This window comes from Canis aureus, chromosome 10, assembly GCF_053574225.1.
Source record: "Canis aureus isolate CA01 chromosome 10, VMU_Caureus_v.1.0, whole genome shotgun sequence".
NCBI lineage: Eukaryota > Metazoa > Chordata > Mammalia > Carnivora > Canidae > Canis > Canis aureus.
In genome coordinates this window covers 5,527,490-5,540,825 of record NC_135620.1, presented here as the reverse complement: position 1 = coordinate 5,540,825, position 13,336 = coordinate 5,527,490, and the positions used below count along the sequence as shown (strand labels likewise).

At 41.6% G+C, this 13,336-nt stretch overlaps 1 protein-coding gene and 1 long non-coding RNA gene across 2 annotated transcripts in view; both read right to left on the bottom strand.

The window, feature by feature from the left end:
* The window catches only part of KCNN2 (potassium calcium-activated channel subfamily N member 2), a 143,210-nt gene that overhangs the window by 69,584 nt on the left and 60,290 nt on the right, over positions 1-13,336 (bottom strand). The gene's annotated exons all lie outside the window — the stretch shown is intronic.
* LOC144321570 (uncharacterized) lies at positions 4,593-10,962 on the bottom strand. The gene is made up of 2 exons (XR_013387173.1): positions 10,807-10,962; positions 4,593-4,842 (listed from the first exon to the last, which is right to left on the bottom strand). It is a non-coding gene; the product is annotated as an uncharacterized LOC144321570 (long non-coding RNA).

Sequence of the window (13,336 nt, the reverse complement as noted above, 5' to 3'; positions counted from 1 at the left end):
TGAGAGTCCAGAAGTAAACCTATAAACCTACAGTCAACTTATTTTTAACAAGCAGACCAAAAGCATCCAATGAAGAGAAGAATAGTCTTTCAACAAATGGTGCTGGGACAATTCGATAGCCACATACATAAGAATAAACTTGGACTCCTGTCTCACGCTACATATAAAAATTAACTTAGAGTGGAGCAGCATGGGTGGCTCAGTGGTTTAGCGCCACCTTCGACCCAGGCCATGATCCTGGAGACCCAGGATCAAGTCCCACATCAGGCTCCCTGTATGTAGCCTGCTTTTCCCTCTGCCTGTGTCTCTACTTCTTTCTCTCTCTCTCTGTTTCTCATGAATAAATAAAGTCTTTTAAAAAATTAACTTAGAGTGCATGAAAAATCTAAATGTAAAGACTACAACTAATACAACTCTCAGGGATCCCTGGGTGGCGCAGCGGTTTAGCGCCTGCCTTTGGCCCAGGGCGCAATCCTACAGACCCGGGATCGAATCCCACGTCGGGCTCCCGGTGCATGAAGCCTGCTTCTCCCTCTGCCTGTGTCTCTGCCTCTCTCTCTCTCTGTGTGTGACTATCATAAATAAATAAATAAAATTTTAAAAAAATTAAAAAAAAATACAACTCTCAGAAGAAAATTTAGGGGTAGGTCTACATGACATGGAGTTTAACAATGGATTCTTAGGACATTGAAAGCAAGAGCAACAAAAGAAAAAATACATGGGGCTTTATTTAACACTTCTGTGCTTCCAAGTACACTATCTAGAAAACGAAGAGACAACCCACCCACATAATGGGAGAAAATATTTGCAAATCATACACCTGATAAGAAAATATCTAGAATAGTCTCCAAATATCTAGTATATATAAAAAAACTCTTGCAATGTGATAATTATAAAAACAAATAACTAAAATATGAGGAAACGTTCTGAATAGGCATTTCTCCAAAGAATATATACAAATGGCCAATAAGCATATTAAAAAAAATACACATGGTCACAGGCCTCTGGGAAAAGGCAATCAGAAGAACCACAATGAGACATCACATCACATCCAGTATGAAGGCCAGAAGAAAAAGTCAGATAGTTATGAGTGTCAGTAATGATGTGAAGAAATTGGAACCCTTACACATTCTTGATAGCAAAATGGTGCAGCCACATTGGAAAACTCTGATAGCTCCTCAAATGCTTAAACATAGTGTGACCACATGATCTAGCAATTCTGCTAAGAATAGACCCAAAAGAACTGAAAACATATGTCTACACAAAATCTGGACATGCATTTCACAGCAGCATTATACAAAATAGACAAAAGGTGGAAACAACCTGAATGCCCATCAACTACTGGATATTTAAAATGTAGTAGATTCATACAATGGAATGTTACTGGGCCATAAAAAGGAATGAAGTACTTAAATATGTGAATTATATCTCAATAAAGCCATAACTTAAAAAAAATCAATAACCTAAAATGTACACAGTGCAACAAATGTTGACTGTCATTCACTGGCATGACTCAAGGGAATGAGCCAAACCCATGGGAAAGGATGCAGAACTCAATTATGCATTCAGGGAAACAGCTGCAATCAGGTAGGAAAAAAAACTGCTAAGGCAGTAGGTGAAGAAGGAATGTGAAAGTGGGTCTAGATGGTAGATTAGGAGGATGAGAACCAATTCCATCTGAGAAAGGTAGCCTGAGTTCCCTTTTCAGAGCAGCTGTAAGAAAAGGCCTGGCATGTCCATCTGCAGCTTGGGTACAACTACTGTTCAGAGTAGCACCTGCTCAATGTCCTGCATCAGGCCTCAGTGAGCAGTGAGATCAGTACTTCAGACTCCTGGAAGAAAAGATCTCTCCTTAAGGCTGGCTAAATATTTGAATACTATGTAAGCTTAAAATTTAATACAAATAAGACCATAGGTCAACCCTTTCATATTAGTTATGTTTTAGGTTCAGTTTAAGAATGATCTATTATTTCTACTAGAGATGTAGAGATATAAAATATTTTTTTAAAGGTTTGATTTATTTATTCATGAGAGACACAGAGAGAGAAGCAGAGACATAGGCAGAGGGAGAAGCAGGCTCCCCACAAGGAGCCTGATGTGAGACTCGATCCCAAGACCCCAGGATCATGCTGATGCTCAACCGTTGAGCCATCCAGGCATCCCAGAGATATAAAATGATTTTACTAAGTTTGTAAAGCAGTATTAGAATATTTAAGTGAATGTGATTTGCTAGAAGTTTAGTTGATTAGATTAATAAGAGTAACTGTTAGAGAAATTTGGCTTGTTCATGTTGTAAATGTTTCTTGTCAGGCAACTGAAATGCCTAAATAGAAAAATGAATACATTAAATTACAACAGAACTCACAATAGTGAAGGGAATTCCATTAGCCAAGTTTATAAATGAGAGCTACTGTTGTAACAATTTATTCTGATCACCTTGAATTAATCAACCATTAAGAAAAGAAACAGTAAAGCTGCTTGTTTTTTATTTTACTATATTTATCAATAGTGTATTAAGATTTATAAAGTTAAGCTTAAGTTCTTAAGGGAAACTAGGTCTTAAATATGTAATGTGAAAAAGATTAAAAATTTACAACCTAAGTAACATATACTCTTCTTACGTTTAAAAAAAAGGCCCTATTCAGACTTTCATGAAAATACTCATCTTTACATAAATCTCTTTAAACAAGAAAAGCAAAGAAAAAAATTCATTCATTCCATTAAAGTTCTGAAGTTACTGAGACCACAGCAGTAACTAGAAAAACTCAAGTCTCTGCCTGCGTGGAGTTTACATTCTATTCGGAAGAGACAGGCAACAACATATATTTATGTATTAGATATTTCTAAAAACATAATTACATCACACAAAGAGCGGAGTGCAGAGCAGCATAGTGGCTTAGAATACAGATTGTGACGACAGCTGAGCTCAAATTCCAGCCCCAATATGTAAGCCATATGATCCCAAAAAGTGCCTCAGTTTCTTCATTTATAAAATGGAGATAATAAACCTACGCTATAGGCTCCTAAGAAGATGAATGAATCAGTGTTTGTAAAGCACTTAGAACATCGCCCAGTACTATGCATATTTCATTATAGAAAATGTCAGGTAATGAGTGCCATGAAAGAAAATAGAGCAGAGTTAAGGGGACAGACCTGATACCTCTCGGAAGGGACACAGAATAGTTTTAAATTATACTGTCAAGACCTATCACCCTAAAGAGCGACTATCTGATCCAGGGGCTGAGTGTGGTAGGGAAGAGTCTGTTGAAAACTGGGAAGGGCACTGGGACACCCAGGTGGCCCAGCGGTTGAGTGTCTGCCTTTGGCTCAGGGTGTGATCCCGGGGTCCTGGGATTGAGTCCCACATCAGGCTTCCCTGCATGGAGCTTGCTTCTCCCTCTGCCTGTGTCTCTGCCTCTCTGTGTGTGTGTGTCTCTCGTGAATAAATAAAATCTTAAAAAAAAAACAAAACTGGGAAGGACATTCTGGGCAAAAAGATGTGCAAAGGCCCTGAGGAAGGGACACATTTGATGAATGTCAGGGAGAGGAGGAGGTTCTGAATGGTTCTGATGAACAAAGTCCTATTATCTTGTTTAAATTTTAAAAGGATCTCTGGCTGCATGGTGGAGATCTGACCAAAGAGACTGGGGCAGGTGGCTACGGGAGCCCACACCAATGGCAATCCCAGGAGTAACTCTTTACAACCTGTTTTCCCCTAAGAATGAGACACAAGGGTGATGTGGACTACAGTGGTAGCCAAGAAGGTCCTGGAAGCAGATGGACGCAGGAGACAGTTTTGAAGGGAGAGCCGACAGGATTTGCATGCAGGATGCTTCTGACTGCCAAGAGCCTTCTGACCTGAAAGGCGGCTCTTGGGCCACCAGCATCAGTATTACTGGGAGCCTGTACGTAAGACAAGCCGAATCCAGGCCCCATGCCATGCCTACTGAATTGAAATTGCATTTAGCATCTCCAGGTGACTTCTCTGCTCAGGAAAGGTAGAGTGATGCTAAATTAGGGTGGTGCCTTGGGGTCGGGGATGGTGCAGGACAGAGGACAGGAACCCGGAGCTCAAGGACAGAGTGACAGACATGCTGCCTCTGTGGGTAACTGAAGGCCTCAGGAATGACAGACGTGTTGCAGAAGTGCTGGGGTGTCTTAAGGAGTAGAGAGAGGAATGCTGGTCTGGGAGCAGAAATGGGGAGCAAGGACATCATCAGGACCACCAGTGTGTGTCAGGTGTGCAAGTGAAAAAGCCTGCCCCTGAGGAAGCTTCCAGAAAAGCAGTGTCCTCAGCGGCAGCCTGTCTAGGTTACTGAATGTAACACTAACACACCATCCGACCCACAGCTGTCGAGATGCCAAAAGCATCAAGGAGGGGGGCAGGTTTGGTTTCTTTGGGTTCTCTTGACAATTCAAACATAGTCTGCAAACACCTGAGTCTCTAAACATGAAATGCTTTAACAGCATGCAAAAGTTGATTTAAGTAACGGGCTTGCAGATGTAAGATAGTGAGGTATGAGTACAACTTCAAAGGCACTGGTGAGACTCTTTTTCAGTTGTTAAATAAAGATGACAAAAGCCTTTACACATTAAGTCTTTAAAAGATTTTATTTTAATAAACCTCTATGTGGCATATTAAATATTATTGGGGCGCCTGGTGGCTCAGGCGGTTAAGTATCGACTTCAGCTCAGCTCACGATCTCAGAGTCATGGGATCGAGCCCAGGGTGGTGGGATCCAGCCCCATGTCATGCTCTGTGCTCAGTGTGGAGTCAGCTTGATCTAGATTCTCTCTCTTCCTCTTCCTCTGTCTCTCCCTCTGCTCATGCTCTGTGTCTCTCTTAAATAAAATAAATAAATCTTTAAAAAATATATTTTAAAAAACATTAACTTATTAAAGCCTCACAACACCTACATACCCGACTTAACATATGGGTAAACAGAGGCAACACAAAAATTCAGGTAAGTTCCACAAGATCTCATAGCCAGTAGAGAGTGGAATCAAGCTTCAAGATCTGTGCTATAACCACTGTGCACCTTCTTTTGAAGTCAATATATAAAAGTGGCTTTTAAAAAAATCACTCACTGGAACAAAGGCTATATTTAGAGTAACTCCCCATTATCTGCAGGGGGTCCATTCCAAGACCCTCAGTGGTTGCCTGAAACCTCAGATGGTATTGAACCTGGTACAAACTACATATTTTCCTATACCTACAAACCTGTGATAAAGTTGAATTTATCAATCAGGCACAGTAAGAGATTACCAACAAAATCCAATAATAACATAGAACGATTATAATGTACTATAATAAAGGTTATGTGAGGGTGTCTGGGTGGCTCAGCAGTTGAGCATCTGCCTTCGGCTCAGGTCATGATCCTGGGGTCCTGGGATCGAGTTCCCCATCAGACTCCTCACAGGGAGCCTACTTCTCTCTCTGCCTGTGTCTCTGCCTCTCTCTCTCTCTCTGTCTCTCATGAGTAAATAAATAAAATCTTTAAAAAAAAATAAAGGTACGCGAACGTAGTCTGTCTGTCTGTCTCTCTCTCGCTTGGCTGTGCTCACCCATCTTCTTGGGATGATGTGAGATGATAAAATGTCTGTGTGAGGCAATGAAGTGAAGGGAATGACACAGGCATTGTGACATGGTATTTGGCTACTAGTGACCTTCTGATAACATGTCAGGAGGAGGATCATCTGCTGCTGGACCTTGGTTGACCGCGGGTAACTGAAACCGCGGATGGTGGGGAGGGACTGCTCTACTCCCAAGGCAGACTTATCCTACCTTCACTCCAGACAGATAAGAAATCAATCTTATATTTAAAGAGCCTTTGAGAAGGCCAGGTCCTTATGTCCCTTGATAAATGATTCCAAGGTTGAATGTATCCAACTGCCATGGTGCTCTTCCTTGCACTGAACTAACTCACCCTAACTTAATCTCAAACATTCCTACTGCAATTCAAACACACTTCCCCCTTGCAACTTCTCCAAAGACCAGCCTGCTGGGCTCTGAAATTTGAAATCCATTTCATGTCAGGGACACCTGCATCGCTTTTTTTTTTTTTTTTCCTTTCACATCCTAGAAATTATCTGTGCTGAATCATTACATTCATTAGGTTAAGTCCAACTGTGATTCCCTTGCTAATCTTTGCTTAACTTGCAGCATTAGAAGTCGGGTACATCAAAGGTGTTGTGGCAGCGTGTCCTTATGTGACTTGAGTGGAAAATACCTCAGTGGTGAGGCTCTAGGGACAAGCAAGTGTCACCAAGGAGATGCGCTGTCCCTGGGCCTCACTCTCAGTAAACACGACCCAGAGATTCTGGCTAAATCTATATGGGGGACCTGAATCTGCAATGCTGGTCTTACAAATCACCTCCACCTGTGTCATTAGCTAGCGACAACCAGAGTATCTGCAGTGATCACAGGAATGCAATAATAAGAATTCAGTGTTTCCGTGCATTAAGTGTCTCAAGTGCTGGGAAATAATGCACCACCAGAAAGAAGCAAATGTGTGCAATGATCTGCCTCTGTGGATTTCACCTATGCCAGTAACATAAACCAAAAAGGAGTGTGGGGATCTTAAATTTACAATGCCATATCTTTAGAATCCCTGGAATTTCTTTCAAAATATTAAAAAAAGAAATCCACCCTTGCTATCATAAAAATAATTAAAGTGAATTTGGCACACGCACCGTTACAGGGCACTCATCTGTAAAATTCATTGGTCTGTTCAGGAACATTTGGAGTTTGCCCTCCCCTGCTTCCCTAGTGCCCCTCCATCACCCTTTCGCTAAATTTTATGAACGTATAGTCCAAAGTCCCTAACGCCTGCACGGCCGATCCCTGTAAACCAGCTAGCAAGTTTGCAAAGTACAGTCATCTCCTAAGGTCAGTTGTGGTGGGTGCAAGGGCCAGCCATGCTGCTTACCTGTCAGGTAACCAAACTCAGGCTACCTCAACTTTCTCAGACTTTCCAGCTCTAACTTGAGAAAAATCTGCATTTCCCAACCTTTTTTAACTTACCATCCCCCCTAAGGAGCCTTTTTAAAATTTAACCACCCCCATGATATTTTAATATCATTGGATACTATAGATCTGATGTGTCCTTAATGTATATTTAAAGGTTAAACATAGAGTCAAATTTGTTCACCCCTCTTCCCACCAAGAGCCCATGTTTGCCCCCTCCAAGTGATATCTCCCTTATTGACAATATATTAGATAAGGATGTCTATTTTCCAGAGTAGTTCAGTAGAGAGCTAATGCTCATTATTAGGCACCAGGCATTGCCCAGATCATTCTCTCATGGAGCTGATATCTTAGTGGTTTAACTAAGTATACCAAGCCTCTCTGAGAGGGTGAGACCTGTTATTCTTTACCATAATGTAGCACTCCACTCCACACTGCTAGACTGGGCTCCACAGTATAACCAGATCAGCGAAACTTGAGTCACATTACTAAAGATAGATCTCTAGAGCATCTACCAATAGCCTCCACCTCATCACAGAGAGCAAAGCCCAAGATCTCACTGAACTTATTAGTCCAACTCCAGTATTTTACAAATGAATAAATCAGATCCATTTTCAATGTGTATTTTCTTTTTACCTAAATTTTCAGGAAAGAGTCAGTCCACGGAGATACAGGCATATTTAGATATTGCAGGCAGGATGTCTCTGTAAAATTCTTTTTTTCTTAAGATTTTATTTATTTATTCATGAGGGACACATAAAAAGAGGCAGACATAGGCAGAGGGAGAAGTAGGCTCGATGTGGGACTCATCCCAGGACTCTGAGATCATGACCTGAGCCAAAGGGCAGATGCTCAACCACTAAGCCCCTCAGGTGTCCTCAGTAAAATTATTACAGAAATATTTACATCCTTTCTAACTTGTGAAACTCTTGTAAAGGAAAGGCAAAAGCATAATATTCAATGGTGCTCTAACTCGACAACATAATTCAAGCTTACTTAAAAAAAAACTCCTTTACGTTGCTAATTTAATGCAAAAAAAAAAAAAGGCTGCTTGATATTTAGAAGTGTCTATGGAACAAGCTTTATTCATTTTTCTGTTCCTCCTCATTTCTGAACTTTTCAGAGAAGTTATGGAATCACAAAACCTAAAAAAGACTACAGCTCATATAGAGTCAGATACAATCATCTCATGGGCATTAACCAAAGGGAACATTACCCTCTCTTCTTTTCCCTGCAAACCAAAGTCAAGGGTTGGTTCTTCTTGACTAAGGAGAATATGAAGATCTTTGTCTTCCAGCTATTTTTAGGAAGAAACACCATTTGCTCATTTCTGCAGAGGCTAAATGAGTAGACCGAAGACTCATTCTCAAAGCATTGCAACTCTTTCTCCTTCCCATGTGAAATAAAGCAAAATGATGCCCTGAGCAGCCAAGAGGCAGAATTGATCACTTACTAGGACAATGAAAAGTGGAGGTAGCACCCAGCAGGAAGGTGACCCCCCCCACCCCCACCCCAAGGACCAGGGTTGAAGCAGATGCTATCAGGAGAAAAAAAAAATACAATCGAGCTCTGGAGTTTGTTTCTCTGAGCTGCCCACGAGGTGGAAGCAGTAGAGGCAGAAAGACATTGACAAGTGCTCCTGGACTGTGACAGGTCACCTAGCAGAACCCAAGTAAGTACCAATTTTCCCCACATTCCCACAACATCCCTGGGGGTATATTCACATAGGTGCCCCTAGATCAGCCATCCCCTCAAACATTTTTGAAAAGAAATGCTTTACCACTAGTTTTTCCTCTTGTACCATCAGCTGTGCTTACGAGTCAAGGCCACCTCTGGCAGAAATTGTGTGCTCCTCAGGCGGATCCAAAGCACACGCTAGAAGGGCTGCTGGGTCTCTGGGAGATGCAGGAGGGAGCAAGGCGATCAGCATTTGCTGCTTTCACCCTGCCTTCTCCACACCTCCTGATCCCTGTCTGATGTCGCTGGGGGGCTGGGTATAAGCACACGGTTTTGTTTGGCTTTGAATGCCTGTCAAACCCTTCAACCCTCTGAGGTCTGAGATCTGAGCTAGGGCTGTAGCGTCGTGTCTCACCCGTCCCACCAGCAGCAAGATGGTGTAGCAAACTCCAGCACTCTCTCTAGCACATTCCCCTGGTTTGTCACCTATTTATGGAACAGTTACATGTGCCCAGCCCTGGGCTAGGCACGCTGACTCATCTACAGAGGAGTCCGCACAATGGCACCTGTCATTGTTCTGAGCTAGGACCTGAGACAGCCTCGCATGGTGCAGAGTCTCTATGTGGTTGACAGGTGGATACATGAAGCAATACAGGAGAGAGAAATGACTCTGTCTTAGAGAGCCTGTGGTCTGCGGTCTGACACAAACAGCCATCATAGTATAGTCCCAGGTGATGGTGAGGAGAGGTGCTCAGGTTGGGTAGATTCGAGATGAAAACACATGAGAAGCTCCAAAGAGAAAGAGACATAATTGCAACTTAAAATCTGTATTCAAGGGTACCTGGGTGGCTCGGTGGTTGAGCATCTATCTGCCTTTGGCTCAGGTCATGATCCCAGGTTCCTGGGACTGAGTCCCACATCAGGTTCCCTGAGGGGAACCTGCTTCTCCCCTTCTCTGCCTCTCTCTGTGTCTCTCATGAATAAATAAATAAAATCTTTTTAAAAATTTGTATTCAAATGTAAATAGTTAATTGAACTACTCCAGGCATCATCACACAGAAGCGACTCCATTTTTGTGTCAAGTAAACTCTGGTGCTACTAACCAAGCTGCCAGATGATTCTCATTTCTTAGTCTAGTGAGGGTTAGTACAGGGGAGGAAGAAAGTCTCCCCAAGAAACTCAGGTTTAGTCAGCCAGGAAAGACACTATAATTTTTATGATGCTCTGAAAGAATTTTAGCATATTTAAAAATAGAAGAAACTGGACAAGAAGGACAAGGACAGAATAGGCTTTTTCAGGAGTTGGTAAGGGCATCCTCTGAGGTTCCAAGTATGGCTCGAATGACACTTTGTATAGTTGACAGGATTTAAGAATTAAATTAATAGTTGGACAAGATAACCTTGAAAATCCCTCTCATCTTCCAAAATCCTGTGACTTGGACACAAAGATGTGTGCATTTTAGGACTGTTGGTGTAGGTCATGTAGAATTAGGAAATGTGGAACCTGGGGCACTTGGGTGGCTCAGTGGTTGAGCATCTGCCTTCAGCTCAGGTCATGATATTGGTGTCCTAGGATCGAGTCCCGCATCTGGATCCCCAGAGGGAGCCTGCTTCTCCCTCTACTATGGTTCTGCCTCTGTGTCTTTTATGAATAAATAAATAAAATCTTTTTTAAAAAGGAATGTGGAACCCTTGAGATGTGCAAGAACAAGAGTGTATTAACTCCTACCTGAATCTTCCTAATAGTTATGAATACCTGAGGTTGCAATATCTTGAGATTTTTGCAAAGTTCAAAATACTAAAAATCATAATAGTTAAGCTCCTTATTCATACCAAAACCTTGGGTAGAACAGACTAATATCTTCCATTTATTGAATTTATTGCCATTTATTCACCAAACATATTCTCCATACATAGCTTTATGTCCTACTTCATAGGACAGATGCTCAACCACTAAGCCCCTCAGAACAAAGGTGATATATTGAGGATTCACTTAATTTCCCTTTCTTTGGGGAATGCCCGGCTGGCTAAGTAGGTGGAGCATTTGACTCTTGATCTTGGGGTGTGAGTTTGAGCCCCATGTTGGGTGGAGAGATTACTTAAAAATAAAAAATCTTTTAAAAATAAAACGTTAAAAAAATGTTCCCTTTCTTTGGGTCTTACCCTATCTCCGCCTCTTCCCATCTCTTTAGATGAAGGTGGTACCTGAGCTTGTCTTAATGACCTTATTTTCTTCTTTCAATATCTTTTGAGCATCTTCAGAACAAATCCCTTCACTGCCCCCTCTTCAACTCTTTCTTCCTGGGTTCAGCATATCTGTAGGTCCCTGTAACATTCACACAAGTTAGAGTTTCAGATTCCTCTCAGATGCCCATATATCACTCCCTCGGTACCTGGCCCACGGAAGGATCTGTAAAAAATTAATAAAAGGAAATCTGAGAATGGAGGCAGATGGCCAGGAGGGGGAGCTCTCACACCCTACACTCTTGTTCAATTGCAGCTCCTACTGCTTTACCACCAGTGGGAAAAATAAAGGTTTTTCCTTTTCCCCTAGCAACAGCCCAGCCAATGAGAGGCTGTCACAGCTCAGCCAATGAGAAGCCACCCTACTTCAAACTCCCCCCCCCCATTACTCCCCCTTTGCTCTGTAAAAGAGAGATTCTCCCTCAGTTCCATAGATTCGCCTACCCTTTTGCAGTAGCTTACTTATCCCAGATCGTAATTCTCTGCAATTCTCAGACAAACCCATTTGCGCTGGTGAAACCACTGGCAGTTCCATTTTTAAGGTTAACATATCCATCCCTTAGTCTGGCCCTCCCCTCTAGCCTCTCTCCTGGTTTTCCTCTTCCCAGCTCCCATTACAACAGAGCTGCCGGGGTTCTCCTTCCAAAGTGCAGCCAGCGTTTGCATTACTCAGATATCCTAAAACCTTTCCAGTGTCTGTTGGAGAATTTCCAAACTGGTGGATGTAAGCAGTGGTCCAGGCTAAGGTTTCCAGAGGTATCTGAGATGCATGTTGCTAGCACAGAGACTCTGGATTAAAAAAATACCATATATCTCAGTAAGTCATTTATTTTCATTTCAATTCTCTTTGGGTCCTTCTGAGAAGTCTAAGAAAAAGCATCCATTTAGGGCTAGTAGGTCAAGATCCAGCCTTCGACACTTGCTAATATCCCTTTGTGACAAGCCTACAGGTACAGCTCAGAGCATACCTGAAGGAACAGCGTCAAATCAGAATTTAGTAATGGTGTTGGGTTGGCTGGATTTATTGAAAGCAAGTAATATAGGTTTATAAGTTCCTTCTCCAGTAAAAGTATTTTAAAAAACTAAATATCAATTTAATATGCATTCTAATAAAATAATGCAGATGATGTGAATGTCATGAAGAAGGCATTTGGGAGCAGGCCTACAGGTGAACATCCAGACCCCTTGGCCTCTTGGACATCAGCCCCAAATTAGGTGATCTCCACCACAGCTCTTCATAAAGTCTTTACTGTGGACATAGCTGCTTTCTGCCCCCCTGACCATGCCCTGTACTTTCTCTTAAGTAAGAGAAAAGTACCCTTACTTACTATACCCCTTACTTACTATGCTGTTCCTGCAGTACTAGTCTACTTCACTTTGGGCCCTTCTGAAATTCTATTTATTTTAAGCCCCAAATCAAATGTTTTCTTCTCTAGGAAGTCTTCCACTAAGTCTCAACATTATGATTGAATCATCTGTGAGCTTGTCCCTCAGCTGTGGTACTTACTTTATTTTCTCTCATAATAGAGTTTGTTTCCAAATTTACCCTACAACAGCTGACTCTTGAACAACTCAGTGCTTAGGGGCACTGACCCCCCTCACCTACCTATGACTTTTGGGTCCCCCAAAACTTAACTGTTAATAGCTTACTACTGATGGAAACTTACTGGTAAGAGTCAATGAACACATATTTTATATATTATATGTATTATATACTATATTCTTACATAAACTAGGCAAAAAAATGTGTTATTAAGAAAATCATAAGAGAAAATACATTTATAGTAGTATACTGTATTTATCAAAAATATCCACATAAAAGTGAACCAGTACAGTTCAAACTATGTTATTCACAGATCAACTGTATATTGTAAATTCTTAGAGGGCAGAGACTATGCCATTTTTATATTTATGCTCCCCACAACCAAATAGGAATGCCAACATATATATTTGTAAATGACATAATGGGTAAAAATTTTCTATCTCGTCTTGTTGCCTGATCCAGAACCCATTTGTAGCTTTTTTTGTTCTTTTGATAAAATGAATACCTTCAGAAATGGCTCTTAATATACATATGGACAACTCTAACTCAAAAACAACTTATAACACACTTCTTAAGTCCCCTGAAGAGGTGAGATTTTTATTAGTCTCCTTAATTAAGCTCATAGGATTCAGGGTTTTGTTTTGTTTTTCCTTTGTGTGTGTGGAGGGGAGGAAGGAGGAGGGAACATGTGGGCGGGGAGCTGTGTTCCAATCTAATTAGATCTGAGGACTTAGGGAAAGGACCTTAAGAATTAGCAAAACATCCAGAATTAACCACTCATTCTCTCATCTGACAATTATTGACTGATTGCTGGCTTTGCTCCAGGTTTTATGCCTGGTGCTATGTACAGAGAATCAAAGCCACCAGCCCTCCGCTGCAGGAGTCAGGCATGAATCCATTACACAG